The sequence below is a fragment of the Xiphophorus hellerii genome, chromosome 2 (genome assembly GCF_003331165.1).
Source record: "Xiphophorus hellerii strain 12219 chromosome 2, Xiphophorus_hellerii-4.1, whole genome shotgun sequence".
NCBI classification, from domain to species: Eukaryota; Metazoa; Chordata; class Actinopteri; order Cyprinodontiformes; family Poeciliidae; genus Xiphophorus; species Xiphophorus hellerii.
Window position 1 is genome coordinate 29,156,239 of NC_045673.1, and position 24,838 is coordinate 29,181,076.

Below are 24,838 nucleotides of genomic sequence, written 5' to 3' on the forward strand. Positions count from 1 at the left end.
ATTCCCAGTATTGCACACAGTTACTAGCAAATACTTGATCATTCTGATTTCGATGACGGCCTGTTCCAGGCTTCATCTACTGTATTTAACGCCCGTGTGATCCCTCTCTCCAACGAAACGCCTGTGATATCCAACCATGCCCCCGTCTCCGATGCAACACCATGATTGATGGGGTACATCTCACAGTTCAGCAGAGTATATTCATAGAAAGTGTAGCAGAAAGTAAATCACATTTTCTGCAGGATTCTTAACTTGATTCCCACTACAGATTTTCACTGTGACATATCTCTGCCTCGTGATGTCAGTAATTTCAGTCATAGTTGGAAAAAAAAAAAAACATTTACGCTACATTTTGACATCTTGAGGGTGGTATGAACACAAATGATAAGAGATAAGAGCCACCCGATGATTGGTTGGTTGGTGTTACTGCATATTTGTCATAGATGATGAAGCGTTGCAGCATCATTTCTCACATGATGCTCTGAAGGAGTTCATTGGATCTGAGTAAACTGATGTGACAGCTTGGGGATTTATGCTGTTCCCCCCTTAGCTTTTATGTGACAATGTCAGCTGTCAGGGTTACGTTGTAACCTTTGTTCTCGGGGTGAGAGAAAGAAAGCTGCGTTGCGTCACTTGTAGTCGTTGCACTAGATTTAGTGCGGTATCAAATAAAAAGCGATATTTTGGACGCGTTGAGAAGCAAGGTTGCTTTTCGAAACATTCCAATCAGCATCACTTCCTCCTTTTAAGCCAGATAGAACCACAATACAGCAAGAAAACAACATGATTGCTAATCGAATATACTCAGTAAAACAACAAACAATGCCCTTCTTGCGGGTTAGTTCTGCTTTGCTGCACCAGAATGAACCGTAACATCTCTGGAAACATGGGAATGTCTGTTTTTGGAAAAACAATCAAACATATTAGCAGAAACTTCTGATAGCAAATCTAAGAATTCAGTTTTCCATAACCTCCTTCGTACGCCACAGTATGTTAGAGTCTAAGTCGATTAAAGCTGGGCTTAAACTTGGTCTTGCATCAGATGAGGAAGACTGGACCAAAATTCCTTAACAGCTATGCTTTCATCCAGTTGTTATGCGAGTTTTGAGCAAACTTTTAAAAAGTCACAAAAAAAACAAAAAACAGAAGCAAATTAACTTTGTTTCCATATGCTGATTTGGAGCCATTCAACCGGGTTGCGCAAAGCGTAAATTCATTTGATGTTGATGCTACGTCTGGCTGTAATAAACAGGAAGTAGCGATTGCAAGCTAGCATGGACCATGCAATTTGGAAAAATGAAGAGTCCGAGCTGGAGGGCTGGACAAAATTTTCGGAATTTTCTGTAAATCATAAACCCACTGGTGGATGGGACTGTTCCATCACTCCCATCCCAGCCCAGAGTGCCTCCAGACAGCCACTGCAGGCTGACTGCCCTTCTCTCCATGCTGGAGGTTTGAAGTTTTTCTGGATTTTGTTCCTCTGGTAAGACACAGAACCACCAGGGAAGCATTCACTACATCAGAACTTATTCAGTAAATGATTTTCCGGTTTCATAACTCTCTTTTGAAAAAAACAAAATCTCCTCAACCTTAAAAACTTGTTTAGCAAAATTGAGGAAATGATTTCCAGTTGTGCTGTTTCCATCAACCTTTTCAGATGTGATACTTCAGAATGTGCATACAAAAAACAATGAATAGTCAGCTAATGTGAGCGACTGATAATGTGACACAGAAAACACTTAATTTTTTTTCTTCTGAAGGTTCTACCGGCTGCTGAATCATGACCAGCCCTGTGTTATATAAAACTTTGGAGTTAAAGGGGAAGTACTCTGTTTTTTCCAGGCTCATAGTGCCATTTTATAACTATGAAGTCACCATATTGTTATAGTTGTTATATAGTTGTTATAATAGTCCAGTTGTTATAATAATGCCATATATATCAAATATGATTTAAGAGAAATTTGACTTTGTAATTAAACAACTTAAAATTGGGCCTCTGCCTCTTTAAGAAGCTGCCACTCTGTCTGAAACTCAGGAAGTCATCATAACATGGCTCCTCTATTAAGCCTTTAACTACGTTTTTACCAGCGTTTCACTGTGAAAGAGCTCCTATAATGAGCTCAGCTGATCATAAGTTCCACCAGGTGTTTGCTAATCACTGCTGGCTAGTCTGAAGGAGCTGAGTGAGTGAGTGGGTGGTGGGGGAGGCGAAGATTCAAGGATTTCTCAAACAAACATGAAAGACTTAAAGCAACACTCCAGGTATGTTTTTGACGAGGGAATAACATTACAACAGCTCTGAAAAAGTCGATTTTACATAATACTGCCCCTTTAAGAAAAGTTTGTACTTTTAGATTCGTCTTACTGTACATATTTTACATATTTGGCTCTGAATAGCAAACAGATGCTTATATAAACCACCTCACCCCCCTCTAGACAGTTGTCTTAAATTAAGCAGCATTGAGGGAGTTGCTATTTATTTTGCCTTCATGCACACACAGCTACACACCCACACACATATGTCCTTGTAATTCATGGTGACAGTAATGGCTAATTTCCTTGTCTGGGGAGGCTGGTAAACAGACGAGATTACAATTCATTATTGACAAGCTTATAAGGCTGACAACAGTGTTACCTCAAGTTTTAGCTAGCAAACCTTAGAAACCATACGACCATTTTATGGCGAAGGCGTGTCCGCTGTGTAATCACCGTGTTGCATGAGATGGCGCATCTATAGTCTGGTAATCAATTTCCTTTCTGAAATGACGTTTGGTCTCGCTCCGTTTTTCATTTAATCTAGGAGAGGCGTTCTTTAATTTCTCCGAGAGAAGCCTTTTGTCTTGGCGAGGATTTGTACACGCCGTCTCCATTTCTCACCTTTGATGTCATAATGTGAACATTTCGAAGCAAAGCAGGGTATTTAGAAGACGTATTAATTCATAGGAGTGAGTGAAACTCGAAACGATTGAATCCCGGCTGAGTATGAACGTGACAGATGACTTCACGCAATGCGGAGCCAGTAAGCAGTTTTACACCCACTTATCACGGGCATGAATGGCACCGTAATTTGGGGCTTTTAAAGATGCATTCAAGCTTTTCTGTTTTTGGATTTGGTTGTGACTATACAACAAAAAAATGGAAAAAAAAAAAAAAGGTATGTTGAATTAGTTGAATTTATGACGGATTTTGACACGGAGCGTCTAAATTACACACACAACCTCAAATATGCACCCTGACAAATATTTGGTTTAATGTCTCTTAGCGCATTTTAAGTAGACTTTTCAGGTGTTTAGTCATCAGCAACGTTCTGATTAGTGGTGACATTTTGAATGGAATTAATTGCAGGGTCTGCAATTAAATTAATTGCATTTTAATCCAAAATCATTCATCTGCAAAATAAGCAACATTTTCAATTCAAATCCCTTTTTGCTGCTAAATTATAGAATAAAAAAAAACATATGTGCTCAACAGCAAAGATACTTATGTTTTCAGTTTGTTATTCGGGTTATTCAGCCATTAGATTGGTGCAAAGTGCACCATTTAAGTGTTCCTGGATATTCTTGGGTGTTTATGTAAAACTGACTTATTTGACCTTCACGTCATGTTGTAATGTTCTTCCCTCATCAAAAACATACCTTGTTTTGATTCATTCATGCATATTTGAGAAATCCTTCAACCTCCCATTCATCTGAGCGAAATGCCTGGGTGGACCTACTGCAGAAACAAAGGCCCATTTTCAAGACGCTAAATCACAAAGTCATATTTGATATATACAGAGCATTTTTATAACTGAAGGTAAAATAGTTACTTGATTGTGCTGTGAAATTACACTCTCTGTGTGGAAAACACATAATACTGCCCCTGTAAGGAGTATCTGCTTGCACTATATTGCGGTAAGTGTCTTATACCAGTGGTCACATTAAGGTCCAGTCCTGCAGACGTGAGATATGTTATTTATCGTCTCCAGTTTTAATGAGGAGTCACCCTGGGAAGCAGATGGTACATTAGCTGTAATAAACCGGAGCTGACTTCAGTGCTTTCTGCCAAGGGGACGTCGAACCGAACCACACACGGCCTCCCTATTTCACACCCCGGGGTCAAAAGGTTGCTCTGTGCGCGCGGGCGGAGGCCGCTCGTCTGACTTCATATAAACAGATCTGTTTTATAGCTCTGGACAGGTTCTCATTGCCCTGAGTGAAGCGTCATATATCGATGTGGAGAGAACAGAAATTACTGTAAGCTCTGACCCCTTTGTTCGCGGAGCCAGCACTAAAGTTGCTGAGCGAGGACTTCACATTCGGCTCGGCTTTATTGTTGCGCTCAGCAGAAGCGGAGCGAGCGCGCCGCAGACAGACACACGGCTACGCAGAACCCGCCGAGCGTACAGCAACGGCCGGGCGTCCTCCGAGACTCCAGAAAGTTTCTGTCGGATTTATTGGAAAAAGAAAGAAGAAGAAGAAAAATAAATAAATAAACCCCTCACTTAATCTTTTGCTCAGATGGAAAACCAGCTGTGTTTTACAAGTCAAGATGGAAAAATTATCACTTGCATTTCCTGGCAGAAAGTGTTTATCCCCCCAAGGTTGCTTCTGAAGTCTGTAATTTTTTGACTGCTTACTTCACAGTTTGAGGCTTGCTGTCGTCTGTGTGATGTGCGTCTTGCATCCTCCGCTCTGTTTTTGGAGAGAGACCTTGGGACGAGAGGCAGCTGTCTGAGAGATTCCCGCTGTCTCTGGTCAATGTTAATAATTCAGTTGGCGTAAATAGTTTTTATTAAACCTCTGCTGGGCGGTCTGATGCTGCTTTCAACCCTGCTGTGCCACAGGGCACCTTGGAGGTAAACACGAGCAGATTCGGAGGGGTGGGTTGGGAACACTTATCGCTTTTACAGAACAAGACTTTGTATGTGTTTGCAAAAATGAGGCATGGGGTTGTGTTACAGCAGCTTCAAGGCCTCTCATTGCAGCTTTTATTTAGCCAAACGTTGTTGTTCCAGAGGCAGAGAAGGGAACTTTCTGGAAGTCTCTCTGGAGACGAACCAGTGAGGAGAAAGAGGAGCTGGAAAATACTGAGTCTCTGCCATGGACTCATTGAGAAAAAATGCATAAAGAAATTGAAAGTGATGGCATTAGCAACAATTATTGATTGGTTAGGAGAAAAGGCCTTCTTAAAGCGAGGGGAGATCCAGCCTTGCTGCTGCTCGCTTTCTTTTTCACAGCTCACTGCCACCAAAAACGACTCCAGACCGACGCTCACATGCCGGTCTACAGTGTATGAACGATGAAATCTCATCTCAATGATGGCCAGTGGTGGTTCTAACGTGAATGTTGCCCCGGACAAGCCCCCAAACCAATTAAAATGCATCCAATTATAAAAAAACAAAGAATTCAAGCGCAAAATAATTACCCCAGTTGCTCTTGCCTATTTAGCAATAAGCAAGAGAAACTCCCATCACTGAATATTAGGGATGCACCTGTCCACTGTTTTCACATCCGATAAGATATATTAGGTTCAGTGTCAGTCAATAGTAAACCGATACGCAGCTTGAACAGCTGAATGTACTTTTTTTTTTACACACAGGCATAAATGTTCTGAATTACAAATTTCTTTGATAACTCTGTTCCAGTATTGCACGCTTAAATACACCAACAGCTTTACAAGCTCGGTCAAATATGTAAAAAACAACACAAATTGAATTTGTTCAGTCAGCGTAATTAGGAGTTTAACAGCCAATTTAAAACAAATAATACAGAAACTGACAAAAAATGTTAAAAAAAATAATAAACTGCAACAAATTTTCTTTGAAATGGTTCAAAAAGTGTAAATAGAAATTGTAACTATAATGTAAAGTATGAAAGCATGGCGTCACATAGAGTGCAAAACATAGAAATACACTGAGTAGATCTGCCCTAATGGATCAGGCACATTGATATCAAATGTCACAGATATTGAATATTTCCAATATTGGGAACGATACAGATATTAATATCGGATCGGTGCATCTCTACTGAATATGCATACAAGTAGTAGCAAACCTGTTGCTACAAATGTTTTATTTTCCAGTTGTTGGGCATCCCTCCCCTTTATGCCGGCCTAGGTAACTGACCATGTAGCTTGTGATGGCAATAGCACACCTAAACAAGACTTTTTCATTTGGAAAAAAAAAATCTGATTAATTAGCTTTACTTATTTATTTAAAGCACTGTCAATCACATTAGTCTGTGAAAGTGTCCACTTTCACTAAAATTCAGCAAGACAAACTAACTGTTCAGAGTTCTCAAAGTGTAAAACTTCTGAATGCTTTGAAATCTGCAAGATTTTCCCACCATACAGCTGTCATGGTGCATGGTGTATTATTAATGTCTTTCTAATAAGATGCCAAAAAACATCCATACAGCAACACATCACTGCCTCTCTCCCTCCAGAAAAATTCATCAATCCTGAGATCAGGTTGTGGGAGTACCAGATCCAGGAGGGAAACTTAGATGTTTGCAGGTTTCAGCAAGTCAAATTTTAGATTTTTTTTAAGACCTTTCTAATGCCACATTTCACTGAAATTTAAGACAGAAAAAGAACTATAAATAAAAGGAAAGCTTTGGGATATTCTGCTGTGATACAATGAAGCAATAGAAAAGCTGTGAAATTTCTGGAGTCTGTTTGTGGCTCTGGGCAGCAGCTCTCTACACCCTTATTTACCGTCATAGTACCAAGCTTAAAAAGGTTTTTGGGACAGAACCCAGATATCCTCATATGGGTTGGGAATAGAACCAAGGCAGTGACGAAAACGAACCTCGTCTAGCCAACTGCCGATAAATTAGCGCTAGACACACGGGGGGCATGTCTCTCCCTCTCCAAACTTGCACGATAAGATGACAATTTATACATGTGAAATTTTGTGCTTTGTCACTGTCATTTGCCAACTACCATGTGTTGAGCCAATCACACTTGATAGATGCAAAAAAGCTAACTAGCTAGGCAGCACGACTATATTACCAGCTACCACCGGTAGTCTTAACCGCTTAGAGTCACAGAACGCAATGAAGATTTCTGTGTGTGACTCAAACTTTTGCCTGACAGGAAATATTTGAGTATAGATGAGATAAAAGGGTCCTGTCAGAACAAAATTTAAGACCCGTATTGCATTTAAGGCTAAATTACCTCTTTTTTAATGAAATTAAGACATCTTAATCCACTCATTTTACATACATGAATTTAAGGCTTTTAAAGACTTTTTAAGGACATGCGGACACCCTGGTTTTAGCCTCCAGAAGGAACAACACAGACACAGCTGCAGAACATTCAGTTTCCTTTGAATTAGCTTCCTACAACTCTGTGCTTCCTCTGACTCATTTTTAAAACCTAACCCTATCCCTAACCCTGATACAGATAACAGCAAATTTTTTGTATTTTTCTCACAGTAACATCCCCACACTGAAGAGTGTTGTAGTTAGCATAACCTGATAGCACTGTTAAACGGTGCCCAGTCTAGTCACCACAGGATTTCTCTAACATGTAAAGTCCTGTTTGCGTTAGAGTACCGCCTCCGAGATTTCCGAAGAAGAGTAAAGTATTTATATTTTTCCTTTTAACATCTACTAAAAAATAGAAATAAAAGTGGAGCTGTTGGATTTTGCCACTTTTTCTGCTCTGCGTCGTGTCTCTCCACATCCTGACTGTGGCTTCTGAGCAGCTGAAGTTGCCATTTTAAGATACCCCACCTTGACACTGAGCAATGGTGATGCAAAGTTATCAGCTCGCCTCATTTTTGGGGCCAACAACTCGATTCCAAGGTGAGGTGGGGGGGCCGAGGATTAAAGATCATATCAAAGCCAGCGAATGAGTACAGCGAGTCAGGAGCGATGGCAGAGATAGCAGGAGGAGCCGGAGTTTGTGAAGACATGCGGTGCAGTTCTGCGGCTCATAAATAGCGTTTGGGTTTCTAGAGAGCTGAAGGCTACAGTGTGCTGTCCTGCACAGCTCTGTTAGGGAATCTGTCAGAGTTTGAATTTTAGGTTTACACAGAGACTGTTTATTTGCACGAAAACATCACACCAGTTCATCTGAATGCTAATTTACATGCCTAACATTTTTGCATCATTAGAGGATTATTTACATAAAAGCTTGTAGCTTGCAAAAATGAAGGAAGTTGTGGAAACTTTAACTGAAATATTGTTAAGTTTGACATTTTTGTTTGAAGGGATCAGCCCTGTTTTTTTTTACTGAATGAATCAAAGTGAAACGATTTATACAAAAACCCTAAAATCTAATAACCACCAGCATGAGCTGCATTTCCACTGACCACATAATAACGCAATTTAACATTTCAAAAATGTGTTTGTTTGCAATTTTGAAAAAAACTTTAGCTACTTCATAGATTTATTGTTGTTTTTTGGCTGTATTGAAATTGGTTTATTTTGCAAAACTGCATTGAAAACTTTTTTTTTTTCCACTTTTCACATCACGGCTCACATAATTAACAACCTGATGTTGCAACTGGCACAAACTAAGATGAAGACGACGACAGGAAGTGGTTGTTCTTTAATGACTTATCACATGGTCAGGTGTATTTATTTGCGATTTTAATTGTGTTTCTTATTTAATGGAAACACAGCAATTGTGAAACTGTCTTTTTTCAACATTCGCTGAATATTTACATACTTTTGCGCACATTTGCAATGGAAACGCAGCTTGTGGTAAAAAATCATGCCCATCATTTGTGTTGTTGCTAGCCAAGATTCAGACTTCTACCCTTGTGTCAACAATGCTAACCGCTAGGTTAGCTTTGCAAGCACAAAACTGCACAGTGGTTCTGAAAAGCATACACAACATCAACCAGGTGACTAATAATGTTAATTACATAATTAGAAACATGACCAACAAGGACAGAACGTTTTCGTTCACGTCCTCCATTGCCTTCGTTAAAACTACATGCAGACTATAATTCTAAAACACAGCAGAAAATCAACATCATTGTTCATAACTTCTCCTTCTGTTCACTGGTTGGCCCGGTTGAAAATCTACCTGAGAAGTACAAGTGAATGGGAGAAAACCCCGACTGTGCTGTGGAGCAAGATTATATTCACGCAGAATGACATAGGAAGGCAATGGGCCGGGCTGTACTGTGGGCTCATGTGGCACAAAAAACACCAAAGCCACCTTTAAAGATGGTGATAGCAGCATCATGCTCTGGAGTTGCCTTAGCTCTGGTAGAAATGAGATTTTGATACCAGTCAGAATCAATTATCTCCAAGAAGAAGAAAATATTTATTTTATTTTATTTTTATTTTTCAGCATCACTGCGCATCCAGTCAGCCCCTAATGAACTGAAGAATGACTTCATGAAATACTGGCCTGGTCAAAGTCCAGGTCTAAATTCAAAAGCACATTCTGTGGACTCGTCTGAAGTGGCCAGTGGATGTTGATAGTTTTCCTCCAAAGGAGACTAGATGTCGATGTTCAAGACTCTGAATGTGAACTTCACATTGAGCTAAAGTGATGCTGAAGGACACCTGAGCTGCTCAGGTTCACCGCTTTTATGACATTACAGGCTTTTCATCGTCAGACACTACATTAAAGACGGTGACACAGGTAGAAATAGCGTCTTGTGTCATGTATAGGAAGCTGAGAGAACTCACTACTTCTTTTATATCCAAGAATCGCTTAGCAAAGAGAAGATTAAGTGCACACATTAATCCAGGAGTCAGAGCAATCTTGTAATCCACTCAGTATGCTAATTGCCTGTTCTTTCTCCGGCAAAACGGGTTTACAGGCCATTAAATGGCACTGAGCAGTTGACAAAGGATAGCCAGTGCGCTTCCCACCTTCTCTTCCCCCTCACTCTATTTCTTCCTATGACAGGGCGTTGCACACCCACACAACGCCGCTCTGCAGAAATAAACATATTAGCGGTTTATTTATTTCATTTTTAAAACGCTTCTTAATTACGTTTGCGCTGTATTTGGTGCAGGAAGAGGAATAGTCGTCTTGGATTGACTAAGCTAAGAAGTGATGCAGGTGTTAACTGTTTTATCCTCTTAACTCCATTGGGATTGTTTGGAAAGGATTATTTTTAGGTCAATGCCGTTTTCTTACACAGTTCTAAGATGCCTTAAAATAGTTTTTGCGCCCTTAGAGTTGGTTTTTTCTTGTTGTTGTTGCAAATGTGTGTATTTGTGATCATCAATTAAATTTTATTAGAAAAGCTTAAAGATAAAGGGAGAAAAGCTAGGTGAAAAAAATGGCCTCCATGTTAAATCACCAACTGACTTATTGACCAGAATGAAGCAACATTTCGTTGGTTACACATCCAGTCCTGAACACTAACCTGTAGGCAAAAGATTTCCAGAAGTAACACAGAATGTCTCAATCTAAAGAAGTTCAAGAGCATTTGGAAACAAAATCACTAGCTGTTTCCATTAACCACAGAATTGCTCAAATTGAAACGATGAAAATAAATTTGCTTAATGGAAATACAGCAATTTAAAAAAACAAAACAAAACTGTTTACTGTTTACATTTGATGCTGCCATGATTTTTAATGACTTATGAACAAGCGTATTCACATGTGATTAGAACTTTGTTATATATTTAATGTAAACTCTGCAATTGCCATGGCTTTTATTTCCATTGACAAATTCCTCTGCATTGTGTATGTGCTCAGTTTATCTTTGTCTGACGGTTTATTTTATCTTGATACGAAACATTAAATGTGACAAAGTGTGAAAAAAAAATAAGTAAAAAGTGTGACAGAAAACCAAAAGTAGAACTCAGTAAGAAGACAAATCTATTTTTTCCACACTACTGTAAATAATAAAAGATAGCTGAGTGCTATTGTTTGAATGTGGCCCCACTCACACACAGGCCTCCTTTCTGCCATATTGCCCCTAACATGGGGGGAGGGGGGGGGGGGGGGGGGGGATCTTTCCAAGGTACAGTGCAATTCTTAGCTCACTGCTGCAGTCTCCCAAGTGGCCTTCGCGTCCTCGGCGTGATGGATGTTGTTTCAGATTCTCTCTCTCGTTGCTACTGATAAAACAGCCTTGTCAAAACACATCCACCACCAGTGTAAGCAGATAAAAGGTAGTTGCAGATGATTAAAAAGATTTGTGCTTTGCGTCATTTATGATGCCTACTGCCAAGGATCGGGGCTGTGACGGATGACTCAGAGAAGAGAGTTCGGCATGAAGCCTGACTGCAAATGTTGCTGGTAATGACCAGAGTGTGTGTGTGTGTAGTTTTTTTTTTTTTTTTTTTTTTTTTTAGATGCGCCTAATGAGCATGGCCATTAGGCATAAATGACATTTTAAAAACCTGGGGAGCGGGGAATGAAGAAGCACCGTGGACAGACTCCCCCCGTCGGCAGCAAATACGCCATTAGCATCTGGTGGATGCAGCACCCAGTTCACACAGATGACCTCCACCCGGAGTGTGGAGGCCTGTCATTGTAGGGGGACTTGGGAGATGAAGGCTCATTACGGAGGAACTGTCACATCAATCCCATCTTCGGATCTCAGATATATGAGCATGCTTCATACTTCTGTTTTGTTTGGCATATGAGTTGATGAAAGATGTTTCTTCTGCGTTGTAGCATTTTAAGGTGACAGAGCTCCCATAGTGCAGATTGTGGTTTGAGAAAAGACTTCAACGTATTCTTAATGTGATGTATACATCGCAAAAAAAAAAAATGTAGATATTGCAGAGGAATGCAAACGCACATTCCCAAGAAATAAGGTAGTTGGACTTTTTTCTGGTGACTTTGTGACACTTAAATGTTTCGGCGTGTTCAGCTTTGACGAACGACCGGCTGGTTGGAAACTCCTAAGTAACTCCTATCAGTGAATGACCAAGTCATGCTGAAAACACTCTTTAGTGTAGAAGCTGCTGAGGGAAGAAGGCAGAACAGCAGCTGTTTTTAGTGAGAGCAAGTGACGAAAATACATTTCCTTAATGGAAACACAGTAATAAAGCCATTTCAATGTGTTTTCCACTATAAGTCTAGATTCATCTACGGTAAGTTCACTTCTGTCTCTGATGGAATATGATAGAATTTCAATGCTGTTAACGCTTTGGAAGTCTGAAAGTCAGTCAGCATTAGCAGGTCAGTAAACACACATCCCTCGCCGTCTTTAATGTTACGTTCCGACCGAAAGCGTTTTGCGCGTCAGAAAGGGAACCAACGACTCAAATTGGATGCTTGATATCAAGCGTCCAAATCGCTCTGGACTTCTGAGAAAAGAGTGGAACGGCTTTGGGAGGAGCATCTTGTCCTTAGGTTGTTTTCCTCTGACACTCTCTTTGTTCAATGGAAGATGAAATTGAGAGAGTTTGTAGAGTTTCACCACCTACTGTAGAAGCTCAGCGTTGTTTTCAGCATTATTTTTGTCTCACCTGAGCCCAGTTGGACGACCTGCTGACCTTCATCAGTGCTCATCTCCGGCCAGGGCTCCTACGTCACATAGCAGAGGCTCTTTGATTGGTTGATGCTGTGCATAAAACGCTCAAAATCTGAAAAAAACGCAGTGCCAGACACGCAAAAAAGGAACCACTAGATGTGCTGCAGCACTTCTGGATCCCACATGCAAAGTCCGACCGTAGACTTTGCATGTAAACCTGATGCCCCTGACGCTCAAATTGTGTTCCATCTTAACGCACTATAGTATTCATAAGGCTCATTACACTCAAGTCGATTATGATGGACCAGATTAGACCAGTGTTTCCACAGCTGGCGCCACCTGTGGTGACCTCTGCTGGGTGTGGGCCACCAAAGGGCCGTCATTCTTTCTGGATTTCGAGTGCAAGTCTATTTTGTGGACCAGAACTTGGCCAGACCAATTTTGGCATGTGGTTAGCATCTTAACTTGATAAAATCAGTTAGGTGTTCACCAAAACAGAAGACTTCTAAAAAAAAAATCAGAAATGTCCTTGTACTACTTTCTAGACCTAGGAAGCGCTGTCAGTAGATGCCCTGCTGATATAGAAAACTGTGGACATCCACAACAGAGAACATGGTATACAAGGACCCAAACGATGACGATGCTGTGTAACAAACCAAAAGCACGTATTATTTAAATGTTAACAATAAAAGCCACGTCTGACCCCACACCCAGTGATCTTTTGTAACATGTTAAATTCTGCTGGGTTGCTGTAGCTGAAGAAACTACCCACAGCCAAAGCCCAGTAATCTCTTTTTCATCTCTGTGTTTACAAAGTTCGGTAAAGGCATCCTTCGACAGGTGTGATGCGCCACGCTGTTCCCAATATTCATTCCTGTTAAGGCAGTGTGGAAATCAATAAAACAGCATTTTCTTGAACAGCTGGTGTTTTTCTTCTGCCTGATCCAATTCGTTCCCTTTCCAGTGGTTTGTTATTCTGACTACACAGGCTGAGCAAGTTTCACAGTCTGAAGGTCAACGCTCAGACCACGCTCATGGTCTTCCATGAAAAGAACCTCGGACCTCTATTTAATTTAACTATCTATTGCAAATATGACAACGATGTAGAAATTGGTTTCAATATTGTCAATTATCCTGCTGATATTGAATCACCTGGCATATGAATGTTGCTATGTAAGTGTTTATAGTCTTGTTGACTACCAAGCTCAAACAAAGTAAAGACATCTAGCAGCTCGACATCTCTCTACAGAACACCTCAAACTCACATTTGGATGTGATTAAAATTCTGTGATGTTTCCCCCCCCCAAAAAAAAACAACAACTTATACTAATATTACAGCTGCTGATTCTGCTACGGTTCTTTTTTTTATTTGTGGGAAAAGAAATCCAAAGTTCTTTTTTCTTTTGGCACTCTTGCCTTCGCAGTGGGAAGTCGAGCAACATCAACATGAAGCCAGTGAAGCAGACACACTCAGACTATAGAAATAAACTGCTGCTGTTTTATACCTTTGCATTTCTGGGTCTTTTTTTAATGTTACTGTATTAATACTAACAAATGCCAGGTATTTGAACAATGTTTTTAACTGATTTTATTCAGGGGGGGAAGAAAGAAGTGTGGATTTTTATGCTTATTTTTGCCTTCTACTACACGGCAATCAGCATCCTCTCCTCATATGTACCACAAATTGTTGTATGCTGACAAAAAAGGCAAACCCTTTCACACATGAATTCATATTGATGCGAACAATCAGAATGTTGCTATGTAAGCGTCAGGATTAGCTCAGTCCTCCCTGTGAACACGCCGAGGTGTTTGTTTTGGTTGCAGAACCCGGGGTAAAGCATGCTTTCCAGGCAGCGGTGACCTTTCTGGTATCCTCCGTAGGAATTGTCAGGTGATACCACTCTGTTGCTCTGAATACGTGATGGTGGGAGAGGAGGTGGAGGGGGTGGGGGGTTGAGCGAGGGTGTGAAGAAGAACAGAGGAGATGCGAAGGTAACGCTGTACGTGGGTGGTTCTTTTCCCAGGTTGAGAATTTCCCTGGAAGCGATGGATGGAAGGGTGGAAAACAGGCCGCAGTCGATGCTGCGCTTGCTAACACAATGCTGGCAACCAGCCTTACCCGCAAACCACAAGCACATGAAACACAGTCCCAATTCACAATCAAATGCTCTCGCTTGACTTGCAAGACCAAACGTAGTTCGCTAACTTCTTTTCAGAGAATAGAGTTGAAAATGTGTCTCAAGAGGCACTTGAGGAAGAGATAAAAAAAATTTCAATTGTTTTTAAGTTACTTGGAAGAGGCGAGGAAACCAGGTGAAACTGTGTTGATTGTGTGCAGAAGGAGAAGTGAGAGGAACAGGTACTCTGCAAATTTTAAAAGTTAGTAGCTATGTTTCCATTTCCAGTGTGTTCAAAACTTCGTCAAAAAAAACGAGTTTTGGGATTGTCGCCACAAGTCACTAAAAAACATTTTTGCGCCATCGTCCTTCTACTACTTCCTGTCGTCTTCCTCTCTGTGGTCTGCGTCAGCGGCAACGTCCAGTCGTTAATCATGTGACTGGTGTGTTGCAAAATAAAAAAGTGCTAACATTGCAGTTTTGCTAAATAAACCGATTTCGATGCAGCCAAACAACTTGCTATAAAAAAAGACGAGAGTTTTTTCAAAATTGCCATGTTTCCATTAAGCAAATTTATTTCTGAAACGTCAAATCGGCGCAATTATATGGTCAGGGGACGTGCAGCCATAATCTGTGACCTTTCAATGCAGGTCAAGTGCGTCACATTCATAAAACACATTTACGGAACACAGACAAACAGAAAGTTTCACTCAGGATGGATAACAATGCTGCGCTCCCTTTAAAGCCTCCATAATAAACAACGCCACAGAAAGCAGCGGCGTGAGGAGAACCTTGTTAAATGAGGTCATCTCGCCGCATCCTTTGATCCCTCCTTTCTTCATCTCAGTGGCAAGTGGCATATAAGAGGATCTATCTTTGTGAACAGTTTTGAGCCCCCAAAATTACAAACAAACGAAAGGCGAGGGATCGATAGTGTGTGTCTCACAGAATGATGAACTGGCACTTCAGAGGGGGGGAGAAAAAAAATCAATGTTGCATCCCCTCTCTCTCTCTTCCTTTCTCTCTCTCTCTCCTCTGGTCTCTATCCTTCTTTGTGGGCCCTAAACTCTCTTCACAGTCTTTCTGCAGCGGTGCTTAAGTGTGTGCTCAGAGCTGGGTTTGTTTCTGCGCTTTAATGGCCCTTTGTTTTTCTTCTTCCTTTTTTAGCCTGGAAGACCCCTGCCAATTTGATGTGTGAACGCACCCAGCGATAATGGCCCAGAGGACACACAGTGGACGTAAGTGTAAGTGCTTCTCCGTCTGATTTACGGCCTCGGTGGTCCTCCACCCCGGCTGCCCTGTGGGCCCCCGCCTATTGATCAGAATACATTGCATTCCTTAAATCATAACGGGCCTGCTTGGATGAAACTGGCGGAATGAAAACATATATTCACTTCTCAACCTTGGACTGTCAAACGCATTTTCATTTTTAGGCCGAGTCAAGATCAAGAATGTTCCAAAAGGGCTGCCTGTGGCAGAGTGTACCGATAAAATCCATTAGCAGACTGTTGAAATATGAATAAATAGCAATGTCTGCATTCAATACGTTCTTGAATTTAAATGGCATTGAGCATATTTGCACATTCATCAGTCCCAAAGTGATCTGTGATCGGCTTAGTGAGATTTTACAATCAAAATCATGGACTTTGCGGCGTCAGTTAAGAAAAATTTGTAAGAAATAAACTTGTTTTTGAGGTTATGTATATCGGTAAATGTGACTTTATTTTTACTCACCGTTTCAATTACAGACTATAACTTGACATTAAGTAAGGCTGAGCCAGCAATTTAAGAAATCCTGCCACCTGCAGGTTCGAGTTAGCATCACTTAAACCCAAAGTTTTTGAAATTTTCTACACATTATTTAGTAAAATTTGCCAACCTATGGCGGTTTGATACATACCGCCCTAGGTTACATAATATTTGATGCTGTTTAAATATTTGAGACATAATATTTGATGCTGTTTTTTTTTTTTTTTCTGGGGCAGTCTTTGAGTTAAATGAATATTTTAACTCATCCTAGAAAAACAGAAGAAAGTTCATTATTTGCCTAAATGTAGAATTAATAAACTTCTCCAAGGGGAAAATTGGATTCCAAGAGCTTTGACTGAAGCTAGAAATTAACTGTTGCACTTTGGTAATCCTCTAGGATCACATTTACCACAGAGAGAGAGAAATAAAGTGTTTCTTGGCTAAAGTTGTGCTCTGCTAAATGAAATACAGGACGACTCTCATAAATTTGAGAGGCAAAAAAAAGAAGTTCAGAGTTAGTATAGTGACTGCTTCTGTTCCACCAAGACGTGAAGTTAGTGACTTTATACTGTACGTTTTGTCTTGACATCCTGGAGTTACTCCTAGCAACAGGCGGGAGTGGTAGAGGTCGCTCAGTTACTCTGTACTCGATAAAACCAGAGAACACTTTGGTTGCTCCAATGTTTTCTCTAGCATGATAGCGAGAGGTTTCTAACTGTAGAAGTAGAATAACGAGAAGTCTAGTTCAGTGGACTCAGTTTGATTGGGAACCACAGTAAAAACATTTGTTCCATTTTCAGCACTGAGTCAAACGATCCAAACGCTTTGAAAAACCTCTAGCACTAAGTTATGTGACTGGCATCCTAAAGAAGAATATTAAAAATGGGAATGGTTTTTTTAGAGCAGTGTTTATGTCATGCAGTTGCCTAAAAAAGAAATAATGAGTAGTTCTTAACGTTAGCCATAAGCAATAAATCAATTCATCACATAATAAATTAAAACAAACTCAAATTTCCATTTGCATAATTTACTGTTTTTCTCTTTTCTCTTGCTACCATGATAAAAGTCTTCAGTCTGGTGTTTTGGTCTCAACTTGCCCTTTTGTTCAATAGACGATACTTCAGAATTCATTTTATTTGTTGTTTCTGTTGTTTATTTTGAATATTTAAAATGTCGTCCAGTTCCAGTGTTAAATGTTCACTAGAATTGAAGGTTTATTGATTTTTGAGAATGTGCTCCTGTGTTATTATGCCGTTATCATTACGAGACTTGAAAATGGTCTCAAAGCAACAATATTATCATGTATTGCAATAACTTCTGGGACGATTTACCGCCCAGCAAAATTTGTTACCATGACTTATCGTCACTTTTGTCGTTATCATAGCAGAACTACAAAATACCGGAATAAAACTACACCCGGATCGGCCACCCTTAGTGTGGCTTTAATCCTCATTAGTCGCCGTTGCCTTCCTGAGAGCCGCGTCGGCGCTAATCAGCTGGCCTGTCCTGGGTGTCACCTGCTTGTGTGAGGCAGCAGAGCCTCTAGACGAGCCTCGGTCCGAGTGGGACGGCAGTGCTGTCAGCTGTGGGGAAACTCTTCCTGTCAGCCCTGCCTCATAAAATGCACTGCTCTGAGATGAAGGCCCAGACAGCTATCCATGTGGGGTACGGGGTGGGAGGAGAAGGAGGGCTATCCATACGGCTATCTATCTGCTGCATCTATCTCCGGAATCTATTTGTCTCCGTTTCTTTGTCTTTGTTTGTCTCCAGGGGTGCAGCTCGGCTGCTGGGCGTGTGCGTGTGTGTGTCAGCTGCCGAATTTTCACGGTACGTGCTAGGAGAGTTTGACAAGCCGCTCTGACACCTCCGCTCTCTCCACCCTCATTTTCATTTCCTCCCTCGCGTCGGCACTTTACCTCCCAGCTCCTCCGGTCTGCCGTTCGGCTGCGAGCCGTGAGTCTCCGTACAGACGAGATAAAAAAGAAACTCACGCCGCACACACACGCACACGCACGCACACGCCCACTGCTTTTACATTACTTACCTGAGAAAATAGGATGTTAAAAATAGAACGGTCCGCGTATCGTCGGGAACAATGTCTGAAAAGATTTCATTGGGAGCTTTTATCACTAGTCTGTGAAGGCGTTCATGCTAAAATTGGCAATTTATTGTATTCTGTGTAAGATTCTTCTCACCTTCTCATAATGGAAACACTTTCAATCTCGGTTTAGAATCTTTTGGAAATTTCTGCATTGGGTGCACTTCTACCATATGGCTGCGTATTGTTCAATAAAAGCAAGAAAATGATTTCAATTTATTTCCATATTCATTTCCAGAGTCTGGAATGGAATTGGGGGTTGGCTTATGTTGTAAGCCAACCCCCAATGGTTGGCTTACCAATAGTAAACCATTGGCTTTTAACTGTCTTATAATGACAAGAATGTTCATTTATCATTGTCACAATAAATTTAAATTAAAGATGTTTAAAGTCCTCCAAAGAAATTGTTTTTGCGTCGCTTTGTTAATTGAGAGTATCAATAAATATCAATAAATTAGAAAATATGATCAAATGCAGTTACTGTGAGCAGTTTCAGTGATACACAACACAGTTCGTTAGATGACTGGTGTCCAAAAATTGACATAATCTCCTCCAAGACTTTGAACACTGGCGTGTTTCCATTAAGCAAATTTATTTTCTGAATGTCAAATTGCACAATTATATGGTCACTGGACCACAGCTAATGCTAGCTTCTGTGCTTGTGGAAAGACAGTTTCTACTTTGCATAGTTATGTGTGTAAAGGTACGCTTGTTGTGTGAAGACTTAAAATAGGCAGATATTAGTTAAAGTGTTGTCGGATTCTAGCTGTGCAGGTGGCCGTGGTCCCTAAACTCTATGAATACCAGGAGACGGCTATAGAGTAGATAAAGATTTCTCCACCAAGTATTGAGAGGTCTATAAGTTATGTTAACGGGAACTTTTAAAAAAAAATCAAAATACCTCTTAAAAACAGATATGTTTTGTCACAATTTCTACTTTTCAATAGTCTGATGGTTTTGAATTGATGCCTCTTGGTTGAATGAACATAATTTTAAGTCTATATCTGCCATACTGCACAGCTGGAAAAGATTTGATGTTTTTGTGAGTACATCAACATTTACAACACTTTTCATGAATAGTCCAAAGCAGAACCTTCAATGGAAACACAGTTACTGAAAACCGATTTCGGCACTTCGCCCTGAACATGCAGAGAGAGCGCTTCTTCAGTCTGTGTGTTTTTCTGCTTCCCAAAATAAACACAACTTTTATTCTAAATAAAAGTAATCCATAAATGCCCTCTGACTAAAAAATCATTCAGTTATAGCCCAGATATTACTGGCTCAAGGTTATGCCTTAATGTTAATGCTTGGATACATTTTTGGTGTTTCTGCCAGGTGAAACCTTTAACTCTGGTTTTGGGAGTAAAGTCAACTCACAGCTGCAATCATCCGTATTTGAGCCGAACAGGTTAAGCTGAACTGAGCGACTTGACTGAACGTTTGAGTTGTTTTTCACTCGGCAACTTTTTTATTTTTATTTTTTTGCAATCTATTGAAGATGTACGGTTCAATCGTCCCATCAATACTTTCATCCATCTCCATTGTTTTACATGTGTGGACTCGACATCTGCATCGGGCATCTTCACTGCAAACGCATATTCTGATTGTTCGTTTCTAATAAGCAAGTGTTATGGGAGGTAAACAGTAGTTATTAACTTCTCATCTTTTCAAAAGAGGAAAGCTGCCATGTTGACAGGAGGTTTGTTTAAATCCATATCTGAGAGACAGTATTGATCAGCTTCATGCTCTCTGCATATTTCTCAGTATTTTTTTCCCCCAGGCAGTAATGATTAGCCCCTGGGGGAAAAGGTAAACAGGAGAAGTTGCAAATCCTTTCTTCTTTCCAAGTTTTTCCCTCGTTAAGTCATCATCACAAGAGCCAAGGCCTTTATTTTCAAACTCTGCAGAAATATCAATATGGATTTAGGAGTCTCCCTGAAGCGAGGTCTTCAGCTAATTAAATCTGTAATCACTTTGTACTGTAAAAACACAAGCAGAGGAAGAGGGGAGGTGGGACGCGGTGGTTTAAATGAGAGCCACTGGAACTTTATTTAACAAAGCTAATTGGGTCAGAGCTCCTTATCCTCGTAAAGCGCCGGGGTTACTTGGCATCCAGTTGGAAGGCTTACAGCTCTTTTGCCCTCAAACAGTCAGACTCCCTGCGAGAGTGTGAGCCGGAGTGTAGAGCCGCCAAGTTCAGGAGCAGCGCGACCGTTGTCGGGGCCGCAGCGAAAAGACACGCTGAATTGTCCTTTCGTTGTTTCAAGTCGATGGTTGTACGTCGAGGAGTGGAATGGGATCCGGAGGCACTCCGGGCCGAGACGGGATTCCGATGGCGGAAAGTGTCAAACAGCTGGACGAATCCATGAATCATCTCTCTGCTGGTTCTTCATTAGTGGAAACTGCGAGTGTGATTCAGTCACTCGTGTCCCAACGAAGCAATTATCTCCACGTAGACTCGATAGTCCCTAATTGTTCCTCAGAAGATCGCTGGGAACAACAATAATATAGACAAATTACAGAAATAGAGTTTGACTCATATTGTGTCAAACCTGCACTCTATTAAATGATTTCGATCTGATTTGATTCTGGCATTTAATTTGAACAATGAAGCCCATGGTGGTTCTAGTAGAAGAAATGCACTAATTTGCTAAGTAGATTGAGAAGCGATGGCTTTAACAAGATGTTATTTTAAGCCTGTGCTCCATGAAAATATTGAAATTGAATATATCTAGGCCACGTGCATATTTGTTAAAGTTGTATTTACCCAAAATGCCTTGCGCTACAGTCTGCTTCCCGCTTATGGCCCGCTCGTCATTCACATACCATTCAAACCACATCAGAGTTCACATCAGTCAAACCCAGACTATTTTTGATAAAACCTACATAGCCCAGCTTTATAGCAAAAGTGTGTACCTAATAAGGTGGCCACTATGATGGCTCCAAAATATTTTCTTCTTGTTAAAGTTGCATTTAAATTCGAACTGGGTGAAATAGTATGTCTGTACTTTTTGACACAATAGTGATAAAATCTATCATAATAAATCATCAATAATATTAATCTTTCTTTTTCTTTCACAATACAATATATGATAAATGGCAGCATTCTGTTGCATAGGAGAAACCATCCATCCATCCATCCATCCATCCATCCATCCATCCATCCATCCATCCATCCATCCATCCATCCATCCATCCAAATGGCACAAATGGTGCCACAAGAAACAAACACTTTATTAAAATGCCATAGAAGTGACAGATGAGCTAAAGAGCGGACGCCTCGCCAGGGTACTTCTCATTATTCACTGCCTTCTGCCTCTGAATATTAAGCCAAAGAAGTTGTTCTCAGTAGCAAGGTGTTAACTCCTCTCTGCCTCCTCCATCTCTCCACGTTACTTGCGTTTGCGTCCGTCCCCGGGGCTCTCCTTGTAAAGCGCCTCGACTAAACAGGCAGTCGAGGCCACCGCAGTACGGCGAGGCTACCTCTGCCCAGGAGAGATCTTCACAGAAACCTCTTTTTTCCCCCCCGTTTACTCCTCAGACTTCGTGCTTGTTTTCACGCGACGCTCGATTGGACCACATTTTGTGGTGACAAACTACTGTTAACGACTGACGGCAGGGAAAGATTTTCAAAGTTTGGTTAATTGCTAGTGATGGCACATATTGCTCTTGGAAGGGAACCGAATCTTCAGATTCTGTTCACTTCAGTGCCGTTTGAAATGATCCATTTTTGAACATTTTTCTAAAAACAGGCCATTTTAGCTGTGATATAATAATATTTGTAATAATTGTTTTTGAAAGTTCACATAATAATGGAATCATCTGTATTTAGTCAATAACCACAATCTTACAAAAACAAAAAAATGAATGTATGTATTTTCATAAACTATAACATTTTAAAATATAAATGTCAAATACCCATGTAGTTTTTTTATGTAATCTGTGTATTAATAACATTTTAGTGCTATTTATAATATTGAAAAAAACAACATATTTTAAAGAAATTACAGCAAATGGCAAAGGGAAAAAATGGACTTGAGTTGCTTTGGCAGAAACAAAAATCCTTTAATATAACAGTATAGTGTTAAACAACACTGAACTATGAACATTAAAGAGAAACAGGCAAGAAGATACCAAAAAGATGGCAGCGCATAGTACCGTCTTCATCCTCTCTGCCACTGCATGAAGCCTGTGTCAGTTCAGTAGCTACGTTTCCATTACAAATATGCACAATATTCCGCAAATACACTAAAACCTTATCAAACAAGGATGAGTTTGTTCATGTGACAACTCATTAAAAATTAGTGGCCGTGCCATTACGTGTCGTCTTCCCCTTCGTGTTGTACTAGTGGCAACATTCGGTTTTGATCATGTGACTCAGTAGATGCAAAATAAAAAAAAAAGTGTTTCTGTTGTAGTTTTGCAAAAACAAAAAAAAATTAATATACGGTCAAAAAAACCACCTCACCTTAGCACCAAAACGTTTTATCGAAAGATGCGAGTTTTTTCCAAAATTGGCATAATTCCATTAAGCAAGTTCATTTTGGAAACGTCGAAATGAGCAGTTTTGTTGTCAGTGGAAACGCAGCAGTGGGTAGCAGCCGGTGTCACCGTGAGACGTAACGAAAACAAACAGTGACCAATGAGAGTTTGTGCTGCTTTCTTCTATTTCATTTATTATCAGATTAAATAAATCTATTTTTAAATTAAATAAAATAGAAAGGTTGTGAAAAACAAAGAATGACTCACTAACTCAGTGGTATCGTTCAGGGTAAAGAGCCGTTCATTAGAATTGAATCGTAAGTGAACGTCACGTCTCTGGTAACTGCAGACTCTGTTGGGCGTTCCCATAGATTTTGGTTCATTGTTAAGTCTGGCAGATAATGGCCTCCATTATTAGAAATGATGCGTGACGTTTCGGTGGTCTGACTGTCATGAAACCTCTCGTGTTCGGTGCGACTGTAAAAGCAGAGTGTTGAAGAGAGCCTCCCGTATTCAGCTCACAGTCATCTGAATTAATATTAGTGATTGGTCCCCCAGTCACGTTCAGCCCCATCTTTTCATTCCAGCATCTGGTTTTAATTGGCGCGATGCTGTAAAGCTACAGCTGCTCTGCCTGTTAGGACAATAAATTACTCCAATTAGGAGTTGAACAAAAGAGGCTGTCTAACGCCGCAGCCCCACTGCCTTGCTTTAAAATGGGAATGCAGCGGAATGAAGGCTGTACCGTAACACCTGCCCCCATCGTTTCTCAGATCCAAACACAGCCAGAGTTTTGTGGATGCGGAGAGAGATTGCTTTGCATGCCTCGCGTATCCTCCGTCGTTGGGGCTGCCGGCGTATAAATTAAATAGAAAAAGTGTCAGCGTTTGAAATCAATACGAGGTACATTGTGTAATTGCTGGACGGATGATTAATTGCTGTTTGCATCATGAGTTGTGGATACATCTAGGTTTTCTGGCAGCTGCCTGCCATATCGATGGCACCGGTAATGAAGGCAATAATGAGGGACGGTTCAGGAGGATGTGGAATGGGAGGAACAATAGGAACATCTGTGCCTCTCCATAGTTAGACTGTAATTGAGACCATATTTCATTTTGGACTGCGGAAGCTAGCCCCGCGCCGTATTCACCCGTCTACCTTCCAGAAAGATGAGCCATTTATTTTGCCGGCGGAACGCCTTCAGCGGCTTCGGCGACACAGGTGGTCCGCCGCCGGGAGGAATTTGGGGCGGCAGCCGCCGTCGCGGTCGGCCCTCCTTCCTACGTGTCGGGCCTGGCCGTGTCATCCCTTTTGTTTCAGCGCTTGCTGTGAGCACACCATTAAGCCAGGAGAAGTTTGACAAGAAAAATGAAGTGTGCCATTTCCCGTGGCCTCGAGTGTCTCTCTGAATAATGAGCGTGTTGCTTTGTCTCTCTCTCTCTCTTCTTCTCTCTCTTGCTTTTGCTATCAGATATACTTTTTCCCTTGAAGTTTCAGTTTACTATGAGAAGTGAGGGGTCTCTGGGTTGCCACTTGTGTCCGGAAAACATAGAGTCTTAGAAACACTTCCAATCCATTTGGGAAATCCTTAGTCAGAAGTCACAGCTCAGGATATTATGGCAAAGCTGTGTTGACTATGAGAAATATCTTTAGGGGGAGCATCATGAGATGGTACATGCACCTGCTACTGTGTCAGCCAAATTACCTGGCATTGGTTTCAAGGTCTTTAATCATTTTCATGATCGAAAACATGCCAAACATCCAGAACAGATGGATAGCTATATGCCAGTTACCAGTATTATGACATTGTAATGTTATGGTTCTAAATCAAAAATCTTCCAGAATCCCATTCTGGTTTACTGTAGTTCAGATTTTGGAGGAAAGCTCTGTGAAGTTATTATTGATAACAGTTCTTTTACCTGTTGTAACAAAATGGCATCTCACGAAGGCTAACGAAGCTAATGAGATGTATGGTGAAAAAACCCTCAGTTGTATATAATG

The 24,838-nt window shown here is 40.8% G+C and overlaps 1 protein-coding gene across 3 annotated transcripts in view; it reads left to right on the top strand.

Annotated features, from left to right (window-relative positions):
• LOC116708141 (mgat4 family member C) overlaps window positions 1-24,838 on the top strand; it is a 151,225-nt gene that overhangs the window by 52,222 nt on the left and 74,165 nt on the right. For 2 of the 3 annotated variants that reach the window (XM_032545945.1, XM_032545965.1), the window contains one exon: window positions 15,676-15,752. The gene's annotated coding sequence lies outside the window, so the exon portion shown is untranslated. The remainder of the gene's footprint in view (window positions 1-15,675; window positions 15,753-24,838) is intronic. The other variant, XM_032545955.1, reaches the window with a different exon arrangement.